At 39.5% G+C, this 14,097-nt stretch overlaps 1 protein-coding gene across 1 annotated transcript in view; it reads left to right on the forward strand.

Annotated features, from left to right (window-relative positions):
• LOC103769766 (protein kinase C-binding protein NELL1-like) overlaps positions 1-14,097 on the forward strand; it is a gene marked incomplete at both ends in the record, with an annotated part of 130,057 nt that overhangs the window by 49,370 nt on the left and 66,590 nt on the right. The gene's annotated exons all lie outside the window — the stretch shown is intronic.

Here is a 14,097-nt window from a genome sequence, read left to right on the forward strand (position 1 = left end):
GGGGACTCGGCCTATTGTGAAGGTAAACAAAAGATTCCAACGCCTGTTCCATTAACCCAGTCAGAAACACAGTATTAAATAAGTGGCTGACAAATGAATTTAATTGCAAAGTTCGGTTTCGTGATGGTGAATATCACAAGGGCCCTTTCTGTGTTCATAAATATGGATTGAAGGTTACAAATGGTGCTGGACCATTCAGATTACCTATCTATGGCCTTACTTGATTCTTGCAGTTGTGCCTTGACACACCATGGTCATTACAGTTCTTAAAATACTGGGGTTTTTTTCAGACAATAGCACCTATTTTCTTAAACGTTTTTTAGAGAAGAACATCTTTATAAGATGCATTAATTTAGGAAGTGGGAATTCTGGTGACATTTGTGAGGGAGGTAAGTGTGGAGGTGTACTGAGGCTTGAGTAGAGAGAAATGATGATCTGCAAACCTTCCTGAAGTACTTCTATGGGCCAGGTACTTTACTGAAATGGTTTTCCTGTGATATAGAAGAGAACTATTTCTTAGAAGTGTGCAGCTGAGGTACTTCTGTTGATGTATCATTCCATCACAGGAACAAATGCAATGGGACATTATTCTCCTTTTTGTTTCTTGGTGTTTTCTGGAGCTTGCTGTTATTTGTAGCTCTGATGTACTTATTAAAAACTAATCTGAAGAGTCAACATATACCACAGCCCTTCCTGCCTTTGCATTGTAGGTCTTTCAATGCCCTAGTATGTCAGGCTGCAATATTTAATCTTTTGGCCATGAGAGGCATTTTTTGAACTACTTTGTAAAAAATATTACCCTAGATTGTTTTTCCAGTAGTACTGGTGATGGAAGGGAGATGGCATTTTTGACAAGGTGTTAAAATATTTTGTAAGAATTGGAAGACAGGATGAAAGACTAAAGAAGATCTGCATGGACTAGGCATAAATGATCCTGCTTCCATGAAAGGACTTTTTAGTATAAGATTGGGACTGATCTAAATAACCCTTTATGAAAATGTTCAGTAAATTGCAACAGTAAATCTTACGGTATTTAATTAATTCTCTACAAATGAAAATTTGAGTGGTCGTATATATGCACTTTCAGTGACTGGGAAAACAGTTTACATATTTCTTTTTAAAGGTAGGCAGCAGGTATACTGTATATAGAGAGGCTTTTGTGTATGAAAAAAAACTGTGAGAAGAGCTGCTTTGTACATACTCAAAAGACTGCTCAGAAGTCAGAAGATGGTAACAAGGCTCTTTATCAGCTATGATACAGAATCCAGTGGTCTTTTTTGAGGTTTTAAATAAAATCAGCACTTAGTGTTTTTATTTACCTAGTAGCAGACTGTCCCTTTTTTCCTCTATGGAAAAATATGTAAGCATCCAGACTCCAGCAATTCTGGAGACGCTGGCAGTGCATTAGTGATAATGGTGGGGAAGGAACAAGCTTTTTGAAGAAATTGCTGGGAATTACAACATATTTGGTCTGTGTTGTGTTATATTTCGGAAGGGCAAATCAAATCCCTGACTTCTGTGCACACGGATGAAAGGTGAGGCACCAGAACAAACACAGCTGCTTTTGCTGCCTGAGACTGTGGGAGAGATGGGAGAGGCGCTTTCTGCATGTTACGAGGTGATAAATTTGCTGGCTAAAGTGTAGCTCTTAGGAGGTAATGTAGAGAAGAGCAGGCCCTTTAGCAGGGGGAACTGCAGACTGACAAATCGATTAGCCAAGAGCTGGCTGCTTTCAGCCCTGTGAAGAGCTTCCTTTCACTCCTCAGAACAGCTTCCTGCAAAATTTCTTTGTCTGCCTCTGTAACCTCATTTCTCTCACCTGTGTGTGTAATCTGCTCAATAGAACTGTTTCCGAGTTGGCTGTGTAACGTCCTCCAGTGTGTGGTGGAGCTGCTAGTTAAATAAATGAGGTCAAGGGCATGTGTCTGAACATACAAGCTGGTAGGACGTTTGTGTACCATGGGGGGGTGGGTTTTATTTGCTGGAGTTCTGGATTTCTATGTGTAAGATTAAATCCGCAAAACACCTGTACAACGAGTGGTAAGCGCAGGAATCCCTTGTGGAAGCAATGAAGATACTGTTCTCAGCCATAGTTCTGAATTTGTCCTTATCATTCCGGAGCCTTTGAATTTAAAAGACAGGTGTAAGATCACTATTTCATTTGACCTGATTTGCATGGGTTAAACTGTTCCATGCTTGAGGTGTGTGCTGGTAAGTAGCACCTCAGTTCAGAGTGCTCCAGGTCATTAACTTGGAGCTTTCTGGATTTCTCATCTCTTCCAGTGTATTTGAAGCACTTGTGCATGCGAATACTAATGTATGGTATAATTTTACTTTACCTGTGTTTTTATTGTTACTTCTGCTCCTTCTTGTTCACACAGTTTTAGCCTGCTAAAACTTACAGCATCATTTTGATCTTGTGAGATGTCTGAAGATTTGTGTGTCTGCTTTGCTTTTTGACATGTATTTGTGTCTTTTTTTAGCATTCTGTGTTCACATTTGCAGTATGGTGGAAAAAATTAAAAAGATGGAACTAGATGATCTGTGAGGTCCCTTAAAGGTCAAACCATTCTGTGATTTTTCTGCTATGTATTTCACAACGAAGAGCGAAAGCAGAATAATTTTCTTTTCGTGTTTAAATTCTTCATTCTTTGCTACCTTCTTAGCTTGAAACATTAACAGCCCTTTTCTACCTGCGAAGTTATGTCTGTGCAAAAGTGATTATTACCTAACAGATGTTGAGCTGTGATTCATTGTCAGAGCTGTTTAGACCTGAAGTGGGGTGAATCTCCCAGTTTGGATGAATGCCGGCCCCTTCTCACTGACGAGAGTGCATGGAACAAGAAAATAAGTATGAACCTTCTGTCCTTCATGCACTATTTTTGCTCCCCAAAACCATCTAGTAAAAGTCATAGAGCAGTCATACTCCACGGTGTCTTGTCACGTTACACAGTGTCACCAGAGAATGTTCCTGTCATAATGGGTACAATACAAGAAAGGATCCATTGACTCAAGTGGACCTCCAAGATTCATATTCTTGTCGTATGACTACTTGGTAGGGTGTGCTTTCCTTGTACACCCAAGTAGGATGACACATGCTCTCTAGGATGTCTTCCAGATGTTGAGGTAAAGAGTCTAAACAAGCTCTGTGAATCTGAGTTGGTCTTCTAGGAACAGGTAGCAAAATTAAGCTATTTTACAAGGCTATGAAAAATCAAAACGCCTTCTCTGGCAGAAGTAGCCTGCTAGGAAGCGGCTAGGACAGGATATCTCTGGTGAGCCTACTTTGCCCTTAAGAGGAGACCAAAGTTCTGAGGCCAGATGTATTCTTGAGAATGCCTTGTATTTGATTTTCTTTCCTTTTCCCCTTCTTTATTGGTAAAGTTGTATGGATTAATAATGACAGGAGAAGATCTGTGAGGAGTATATTTGTGTGATTAAATCGGGCAGCATGATTAGTTTCCTTATATGACTGACCCTCCAGGTCACCTTACTGCTGATATATTGTCCTAAAGAGTTAATGTATGAAATGCCTTAATCCCTCTTCCTATTTTGTTTTGTCCTGATAGAATGCTCTAGAACCACTCCTGCCTTTCAATCAAAAGGAACTTGGCTTAGTCACTCTTTTCCTTCTGTGCTCCAATTACCTTACCTTAATCTGTGGTTAAATTGTTGCTCGTTTCAAAAAGTATCACATAAGCTATGAAATACTGTCCAAATTAAAAAAATATCGTGTAAGGAAGAGTTACAATGATTTTATTGGGATGACAGATTTTGGGGACATGGCATCAAGATGAATGAAAGCCTTGGGAGAAAACTACGTATCTTGATTTAGAGCTCTGCAAGCTGGGTGTCTGTCTTTGAACTTGTAAAGCAAGAGACCCCATTCTTACTTATCTTAGATTTGTAGAACAATCTCACGTCCCAGCACAGGAGTGTTGGTTAACTTCTGTACATAGGCTGTCAAGCTCTCAACCTCAGAGGAGATAAGCCTGAAACCTCAGGATTCTGCTGCTAGTTATTTTAAAAATAAAACCACATTTAATTTCCTTATAATTATGTGTGTTCCAGACACAATAATTGGTCTTACTGCTTTCTCTTTATTTTCCTTTGAACTTGGTGTCAGCTGTAGTCAGGAGATTCTTTACAGAAAGATAGATATGTAAATATGTTGAAAACCTCTGCTCTGAATATGCTCACATTAATGTAGGTTTGGTTGGAAAATGTTTGTCTTCTGTAAGTCATATAGAAAAAGATAATTGCAAAATGCAGTGGAAAAAGGTGGGGTTTTTTTCCATTGTCACAGATGTCAGGAAAAATTAGCCTTTTAAAATGAATGATTTAGTCCCAAATGCAAAGAGCTCACTATCCACATGCTTTAATGAAAAACAAACTTCTGTTTTTAACTTCTGTTGAAAAACACAGAGGGGAAGGAGTGCCTTTGATGATATGGTGGTGTAGCTTCTGTTACGGTTCTGAAGTTGAGAGTGCTTTATAAAGCTTAGCTCCAATGTTTAATCCTTTGACTAATCACATTATGGATGTTAATAGCTGGTTAGTGTGCAGAACTCTTCTGGAGTAGTTTAAGTGTAGAAAGAATACACCTGGTCCTGCATAAGGCCTCCACAGTAGAAGTCTGCTGGCAGTCCACTGAGTTTCCACCGCTGATGTTCTTCTTGCTCTATAAATGAAGTTGAATTTTGTTGGAATTTTCCCCTCCTCCTCTATAGTGATTTCATTGCAGCTGTTCTGATTTCACTGCAATGTGGCTTGGGAGGTGACATGAACATTATGTGATATCATATAAACCTTCTGTGTGGCAGAGATGAATGACTGTGGTTTTGGATGGTGTCCATTGTCTAGACTTGTGGATCACCTTTTCATGAGAGTCCTTCTGTCTCCTGTAGTCACAAAAAGCCTGCCTCTCAGGATGGGCATATTGCCTGCAGCCATTATTCAGTTTACATTGTAGTAAACTGGAGTTCTGTGCTGCACAGGTGTACATACATGTATAACTACATACAGGATACTTCATGAAATTACCTCAAATTAAGAAAATGGGACAAATGTTGAAGTCAAATGGCTGTGTTCATTGCAAATGCACTGAATTTTCCTCTGTGATGAAAACATAGTGAAGAGGAGGGCAGGAGAAGAATCTAAAAATGTTACAGTCAAGATCATTGTCTCTGCCACAAAGACTGTTGCAGTGACAGCGTTTCAGCTGGAACCAAGTCCTCACATAGAGGACCACCTCCCCGTGCCAAAACCCACAACTATACAACACCACCTCCCCCCTCCCCAGTTTTTATAGACATGTTACTTGATGTCAGATAGGGTTTTTTTATTATTTTTTTAAAGTTCACAGTTTCTTTGAAAGACAGTTGTTAATCTGCTATTTAAGACTTCGGTTCCCTGATAGTGTCAGTTTTAAACTTCCTCTGATGTATGTAATCCCATTTATCAGTGAACTTTCTCTTGGTGATATAACGCAAATAATACATTTTTCCTGCCTACTGTGTTCGTAAAGACTGTTTATTTTAAACGATAATAACCATTGCATGAACTCAAATTCATCTTTCATAACCTGATCTAAAGGCAAGCACTTGTCAGTCAGTCTCCTGCATTTTTGTGTTTATGGACTTCAGTAAATGAGATGCAGTTTCCTTGTGCTGTGAGCTACTAGTGGAGGAGACTGAACTAAAAACAAAACAGACCTTCCCCCTGCCATGGAAATGCACATGTTCAAGAGCAGAGATGATACACTTGCTGGTGGACAGAAGGTTTTCAAACAAAATGTTAAAATTTTTACACTAAGAAGATTCAGGAGCTTGTTGGGAAATTGTGCCTTATACAGCTCTAGATGTATTATTTGTGTCATTGAAACTGCTTTTATATTTACAAGTGAATTCGTTAAAATTCATATTTCAACTGCCAAACCCTGGAACGTGAAATTATTTGCCATCCTCTGGAGTAACTTTAGTTCTTTTGGTGTAATGTCATGCTGGGATTTTTATGAAAATGAATTTTAATTTCTAACAAGGTAACCATATGTTTTGGAGTTGTTGTAATCAAGTGTCATAAATAATTATGGCTCTAAAGAAATTCAGCCTTGCAACTGTCAGTTCTTACGTTAGTAACTGTGATTTTAATAGATTACAATCATGGCTGTTAGAGGGAAAAAACCCTCTTCACGTCTTCAGAATGACAAGGAAGATTCTGCTTTGAGATTGTTGAGGTTTTTGTTCACATGGAGGGATTTGGGATGTTCTCTCCCCTCAAACACATGCTCTTACATATTAGGGATGCATCCTTCTGACTTGTATTGGGATATCTCATATGTAAAGTTTTGCTTTTTACCCTTGGTTATTTGCGAAGAATAAGCTGATCACAGGATGAAACGGTGCTGGGTCCAGTTCTCTGTTTGCCTTTGAGCACTTCCCTGTCTCTCCACCCTATATTTACATTCAGCCTCCAAGATCCCTTTGTGTGCCCACATTCCAGATTTGGTGGTGGGGATGCATTTGTGCATCTTTGAATTTGAGTAGGAGCAGAGATGGTACCAACTGCCCCTCCGTAGAACTCTCTTTCTAGGAGGTGGCCTACAGTTAGGAGTGCCTCAGCCTTCAGTTCTAACTACTACTTCAAAATAGACCTTTATCTCATTTTTAGATGGGTTGAAGAAAAGCCCAGCAACATGTTGTTGGGTACTAATTGTAGCAGAATCTGACTTCACAACTGACCAGTAGGAGAAAAAAAACTAATTGTATGTTCCTGCTGGGTCAGCATCTTTATCTTTACAGTATAATAACATTTATAGCAAATAGTCCCCATGGCAGGTTCCAGCACTGAAAGAGGGAGAAATCCACGCAATAAATGGTGACCTGTGTATGTACTAACCCTTGTGAGCAGAAAGAGCTCCTGCTGCTCTTTAGCCATTAGGCTATTGATTCTGATATTGCCAAAATTCCTTATTCAAATTATGACACAGTATGGCTCCTGTCACATTTCTGCTGACATCAATGAAGAATGGGAAAATCTGGAAGAGATTTTAGTGTAATTGTGGCAGTTTAGACCAGGTAAGTGTTTGCATCAAAATTTGGCAGCAAAGCAAAGAAAAAAAAAAAATCTGAGTTGTTGTTGTCATGATGATGAGACGTTTGCTTATAGCTGAGCTGGACTGTAAAATCCTGAGAAATATTTGAGTGTAATGAGGAAGTTTTGCTTGGACTTGAGTGGAAGCCACTTACCAGTGCTTTCATACAAGTTGCTAAAAAATAGTTAGTTCTTAAAATTTAGAGGTTGATGTGTTGAGATTTTGAAAAATTTGGAGTATAATTAGAATTGTCCAAAACATAGCAGGTATGTGGGTGTGTATTTGTGACGTGTGTGTGCAAACTGGTGTTCCCTGCTGCTGCCCAGAAGCCCTTAATTAACCAGGACCTGACAGAACAGCAGCTTCCTGCCTGAAGGGAGAAGACCTGGGGGTGTTGGTCAACAGCCGGCAGAATATGAGCCAGCAGTGCACCTGAGTGGCCAAGAAGGCCAACAGCATCCTGGCTTTTGTCGGCACTAGTGTGGCCAGCAGCACTAGGGCAATGATTGCCCCCCTGGACTCGACACTGGTGAGGCTGCATCTCAAGGCTGGTGAGGCTGCAGCTGGTGAGGTGCAGACTTCTGCACTCTCTACAACACCCTGAAGGGAGGTTGGAGTGAGGTGAGAGTTGGTGTCATCTGGCTTGTGTAACAAGTGATAGGACAAGAGGAAATGGCTTCAAGGGGAGGTTTAGGTTTGATACTAGGAAAAATTTCTTTCCTGCAGGGGTTTTCAAGCCCTGTCCCAGGCTGTCCAGGGCAGTGGTGGAGTCCTCATCCCTGGAGGGGTTTAAAAGACGTGTAAATGTGGTGCTGAGGGACATGGGTTAGTGGTGACCAGGCAGTGCTCAGTTAATAGTTGGGCTTGGTGGTCTTAAAGGTCTCTTCCAACCAAAATGATTCTACGATTCTCAAAGGCCTGTGAAGTTCCAAAGGGGTTGGGATAGAAACCTCTTGATGTAACTTCCAATATGTGATTCTGATTTCTCTTACTCTTAGTGGGTTTTGCATTGAAAGCAGTGGAGGGACGTTAGATGCTGTGGACTCTAGGACTGCTTTTTGCAGCGCTTGGGAATGCAGGGAGAGCAGCTGTTCTGCATGGTTGAATGTCTTGAAATAGGAAAAAGATAATCTCTTGAATGCTGGTACTTGTAAACGTTTTTCAGCTACTTGAAAGAAACTTGATGTGCAATTTTGATGCTCTAGTGGTGTTAAAGAATGGCTTTGGGTGCATGGAGTCCTTTATCCAAATGAAGTTCTCACAGCCAGTTGTGACCATGTGAAAATGCTTGTTGCAGGTCATGTCATCTAGCTGCTCCAAGGGTGGAGAATAAGGTATCCAGTTATAAGGCTGTCTAAATGTAACTCTAAGGTTGTCATGGGCAGGCCAGAAGAGAGAAGGAGGTGCACTTGTCCTACAGCAGGGTTTATTACAAACTGAAATGAACATGCCCCACCCCTCCATCAATTTTAGGAACACAGCAAAATAATTTGATTCAGTACAGGACCCATATGAAGGACTTACAGGACTCTGACCTCAGCTTTGAGAGTGTGGAGTCCTGAGGTAATGGACTCATTGAAGTACATGTAGAAAACAATTTTGTTCAGGTTTGTATATAGATGTTAGAGATCTTGAGGAAAAATAATGTTAAACTCCTCAGAACTATTCTCATTGCTGTGGTGTATCAAAGACATTTTTTAAAAAGACATTTTTTTTTTAACCCTTTTAAACAGTTTCAGCTGCTTCTGTACAAGTGGCTCTGAGGCTCTGGTGCTTCTTGAACAGATGCTGAGCCATAAGTGGGTAGGGACCTGAGGGACACAATGGCACTCTGTGGTTGTGGAGCCACAGCACCCCATCTTGGGAGGAGGAACTGAGATGAGTGTTGCTGCAAAGAAGCTGAGAGGGTAGGGCTCTGGGCAGCCAGGGGACATAGGGTGCCCGGGGTCTGTCATGTAGATCACACACACTTTGGTGTATCCAGAGAAGGACATCTAGCAGATGTTTTATGTTGACCAGTTGTATGATTGAAATTAAAGGCTTTACCTAATGTTAGTTGCAAAAGAAAAACAAAAAAAAGTGTAACAAATCCAAAAAGCCCCCTTCCCCCAGCTGTTAATTTTTTTTTTTTTTTTTTTAAAAAAACTACTGAAATTGTTTTAATCCTTCAGTCAAAAAAAAAAACCCCAAAATGAAATGGAAAAAATAATCTGGTTTCTCATATTTTATTTTCTTTAATGGAATATGTGTTTTGCCCTTGGTAATAGCATAACTGGGGTCTGTTCCAGTAAATATTATCTATTGCCTTTTTCCTTATGCGAATATATTTTGTTTCCAGTAGATGGAAAACCAAAATTGGTTCTAAAAGTACAACAGTCTGTAAATCCATGACGAATGTCAGTTTATACTGACATGTTTTTTCCAGGGAGATTTAGTGAGTGACTTACTGATATGGTTCTGGGTATTCAAAGCTAATGTGCATATGAAAAAAACAAAGCACAAAAGTGAAGAAATAATTGGAAAAGAAATTATTGCTAACCTCAGGCTTTGCTGTGTGCTTACCTCTCTGCTTTCCTTTTAGGATTTCAGGATGCATATTTTGCCCTCTTTTCCAGCATTTCTCCTTATGGCTTTTGTTCAGGTTAATTTGGAATCAAGGTCTATACAGTGATTGTACAGGATCTGTCTGTATTAAGTGCAATCTATTCTGAACTTGAGGCACTTGAGCTGTTGACATTATCCAGATGTGTTAGTGTTACACTGGTGTGTAGCAATTTCAATATATCTGTGTCTGCTCACAACTAAAATTGAGATGTATTTGTTTCATATATTTGTATTGTTTTATTTTCAAATAATAAATCAATTCCCAGTGTTTTCAATGCAATTCATTTATGGAAGCACGGTTATAAATTTAATTAAGAAAAAGAGCAGCATATTATTTTGTTATTTTGTTGCATGAGGAGATATATTTGAGCTAACAGTAAAAATAAGACTTTTTTCCACTAGCACTCTCCTAGCAAGAAAAGGAGGCTTTACCTGGGCCTTCACGGATTTAGGGCCTGGCTGTTTCCTGGAGTTTATCTGGCAGGCTTCTCTGTTTTTGTTTGCTGTCTGGAAACTGGGATAATGGCATTAACAAAATCCTTTGTTGTCTTGAGGTTTACTGGATGAAGGTAATTGATAAGGGACAGCGCAATAATACCACAAAATAGACTCAAGTAAGCGTCGAAGAGTAAGAAAACTGCTTATAAAGTAAGAAATAAGTTGTTGGTTTTTTTTTTAAGTCTGTTTTTGTATTTAGTAAATGTTATTGACACCTGAGGAAAGGCATTGTGTAAAATATTTGTGTACATATTTAATTTTTAGAAGGAGGGTTCCGCTTAAATGTAAGATTTTTGACAGATGGATCAAGTATTTAGGTAGGTGGCTGCCTCTGAAAAATCTCGCCAAAAGTGCATACTACATAAGACACATACTACTAGTTAATAACCTGCTTCTTTGTACCTGGACCACTTTAGAGGCTGAGGTGAAGAGTTTTAAAAAGTTAGAAAGAGACTTTGAGTCAAGTCACTGAAATCAGTACAAAAGTATGTACAGCACCTACAAAGACAACTCCTACATTGATGTTAGTTTCCTATTAATTTGCTGACTCTTCAAATATTTTTAGTATTAAAATTTTTTCCAAAATGATACCTTGCCATTTTTCCAATTAGTGTATCTGTTCTTCATATTTAAAGGGGAAATTTCAAAATACCCTTTGAGTGTTCTAGAAGTTTTTCTCGCTGTCTCCTCTTAGCACTTTCTTTCCATTTCCTCCTTTCATTTCTAAACACAGATGTCTCCCTTTTCTTTGTTGCTATTGATAGTTTCTGACCAATTTAATTTCGTTAACCAAATTTTTTGTATTGGTTCTGTTGCTGTGTTTTTATGTTGGCCTGAACTCCCTCACTGAAGCTTTATATGCCTCATACCAGTTGTTCCTGTAGGGATCACTGTGTTTCAGTAGTAGAAAATTATTTTATCTCTGCCTACAGAATTAAGAAAGTGCTTGAAGGTGGTTAGGATGAAATTGGCTTTGCAGGCTCCTTTTTTTATCTCTCATCTTCCTTAGGATTGTTTGCCTCTCTTCTTCATTTTCATTTTTTTGTTTCCCCAGTTCTAATGACTCATTTTTTTCCCTTCAAGCTTTTCTTCAGAGAATGCATCTGTACATATTGGTAGCTATTAGTGCTGAGATGATATGAATACACAGTAACATCTTAAGACACATGTGAGTGAGTGTTAGCTCAGAGACATACTGTGTTTTGCAAAAAGAGAGAAGATCTAATTTGCAAAGAGTTTGCACTGAAAAATTACAGGTTGCCTGAGGGCTGTCTGTGGGCATAGGCAAAGCAGGCAGCTCCCCAGGGCAGCAGAGCTCAGTGGTGGCAGGCTGGCCATGCACTTCCCGTCTGCCGTCCGTGTCTTGGGGCTGGAGGTGCAGGACCTAGTGCTGCTCCTGCTGCTGCTGCCCTGGGCAGAGATTATGAAGTAGGGCCTACCATCGTGGTGGGTGTTCATGAAGTAGCTGTTACTATTCCCACCTTTTCTATTTCCTCAGGAGCAGATCACTGAGGTCTTTGTTCCCTGGATTTCCAGTCCCCATCCGGAAGGCAGTAAAACTCAGTTTTGTGAGGAGTTGATTCCGTGCCTTGCGATGTCGTGCCTGTGCTGTTAGTTGGCTTACGTGGGATACCCTGGCAGCCTCAAGTTGTTGTTGATGCATTCCTGTTTCCATGACTAGGAATGACCCTGATGATTTTCTCTCCATGGAGCTCTTCCTCACCCCTAGAATATGGGCATTGTTTTCCATTGTTTCCAGTGTGAGTTACGTTCATGGATGTGTATTGTAACTAACTGACAAGTGGAAAGTTGGGGAATATTGTATGAGAATATCAAGATTATTGCTAGGTATTAGAATCTGTGTCACCAGCAATTGGGCTGATTCAGACTTTTAAGACACTGGGCTCCAAGATACCAGGTTCATGGATGTGAACAATTTTTCATTTGAGTGCTGTTTCACTAGAATGAGAATGTCTGTTCAGGAAACACTGTATTGGTAATGAAAAGTTTCCTCTTTGTACTTGGGCACAAGCGACATGAACCTTTGAAGGTCAGGCCTTCTCTGTTCTGGAGCTTGCTTTAACCTGTTACCCCTTAGGTGACTTTATTTACTTTTTGGCTTTCAGTCTTGCTGGCCAAATCAGTGCTACTGTGGAAAGGTCAGCAGCAATCTGAAGCACATTCAGTTTGTGAAAGAACATAAGGCACAATTTCCAGTCTGTCTTTCCCACAAGAATCAATTCAGAGCCTGGCACTGCCACTGTGTGTGCTTTTCATCTACCAGTTTTTCTATATAAACAATAATATCAAATTTGGCTAAAACATGACCCACCATTGTGGCTGGCAGGGCAGCTGATGCTTGACAACACAGCAGCTGCAGTGCATCACCATACCTGTTAGGAGTTAGCACCTTGCCGGTTTTCCTGCTGGCGCTGTCCTACACAAAAGGCTGCAAGACCCTGGGTGTTAGGAAGACATACAGCTTATCACACACTGTTTTGGTTGCCAAGAGTTCCGGGTCTTTTGTTGTGGGTACATGGGGAAAGTGGCAACTCAGTCTGAGTGGTAATGTCAGATGTTTTTTGGTTAGTATTGGCATTATTGGATATTCATTAATGTGCAACAGATGATGAATGCGGAGGCGGACAGGAACCATCCTCTCTCATTAAACATTTGGAAACAAATGAATTTCTGTTTTAGGTGAGTAGAAATCTTTTTTTCTTACTTAACACAGTATAAATAACTGGAGCTCTGTTACATCTATTTTGTAATTCACATAAATCTTGAAACGAACTAATGAGGAACATGGAAAGGGAACTATATTTTGGACTGCATGGGAATCTAATCAATATGAATTTCCCTGAGCTATATCTGTTTTGTGCTAGGTTGCCATTGATTTTGTAAACATTTTAGTGTTAGCCATAATCTACTTTGAATATAAATCTTTCCCTGGTAGTTTCTTCTGTATTTTAATTAATTCTGAAGTGACCAACTTGAGAACTCATCCTTTAATGTTATTGCTAAAACAAGGAAATTCTCCCTCATTTTCTTCACAGCCTTAATCTGACCTCTGTGAAATCAGTAGTCATATTGAATTCTAAAGAACAGTTGGTGCTGAGAAAACCTGAGACAGCCAGGGATTGCCAAAGTTAGAAACTGCAAAAAAAAAAGGCAGAAATTTTGAGGGAAAAGCAACCGATTTGTACTAAAGCATTTTCTTTATTTTAACACGTGGGTTATTGTTACAGTTGATAAATCCCTATCTTTCAAAAGAAGAAGTTAATGGAGACGGAGGTGATCCTTCTGGGACTGGAGGGTTGTAATGTATCCTAATTCTGATTTAAGGATACAGGGGGCTTGAGCTGTCTATTTCTTTTTAAAATGAATTAGTTGAAACAATTTTTTTTAATTTATAACCTGGTTGGTGCGATTTCTTTGAAAAGTTTTTGAAAAAGAATATTACTGAAGTTGAAGAGATCATAGTGATTTTGTTGTTTGGTATGTAAAAAAATAACCAACAACTAGCATAAGAGCTGGCACTGTTATTCCTTGAAAACAAAAATACATACATAGCAGTAGGAGGTATTTTGACCTGTAGGTAGGAAGACTGTATTATCTGTTAAAGTGTTTGGAGCTCTAGGGGACAAACTGAGTTAGGGCTGTCTGAACTGCTGATCTTTGATTCCTGATCAGGGGTGCATTTAAATCCTAAGGCAATTTTGTTTGAATGTATGTCGGCTGTATGTCTTCTTGTATGTTGGTTTTAAGGAGTGGAGCATATTAGATTGTTGCTTGGCTATGTCGTGAAAAAATGCTTCTTGCAAAAAATGGAGAAAATCTTTTTGTTGCAGTTCAAGACCAGAACTGAACTGCTGTATAATGCTCAGCTGAATAGCAGGAAT

This window comes from Merops nubicus, unplaced genomic scaffold (genome assembly GCF_000691845.1).
Source record: "Merops nubicus isolate BGI_N331 unplaced genomic scaffold, ASM69184v1 scaffold10333, whole genome shotgun sequence".
Taxonomy (NCBI): domain Eukaryota; kingdom Metazoa; phylum Chordata; class Aves; order Coraciiformes; family Meropidae; genus Merops; species Merops nubicus.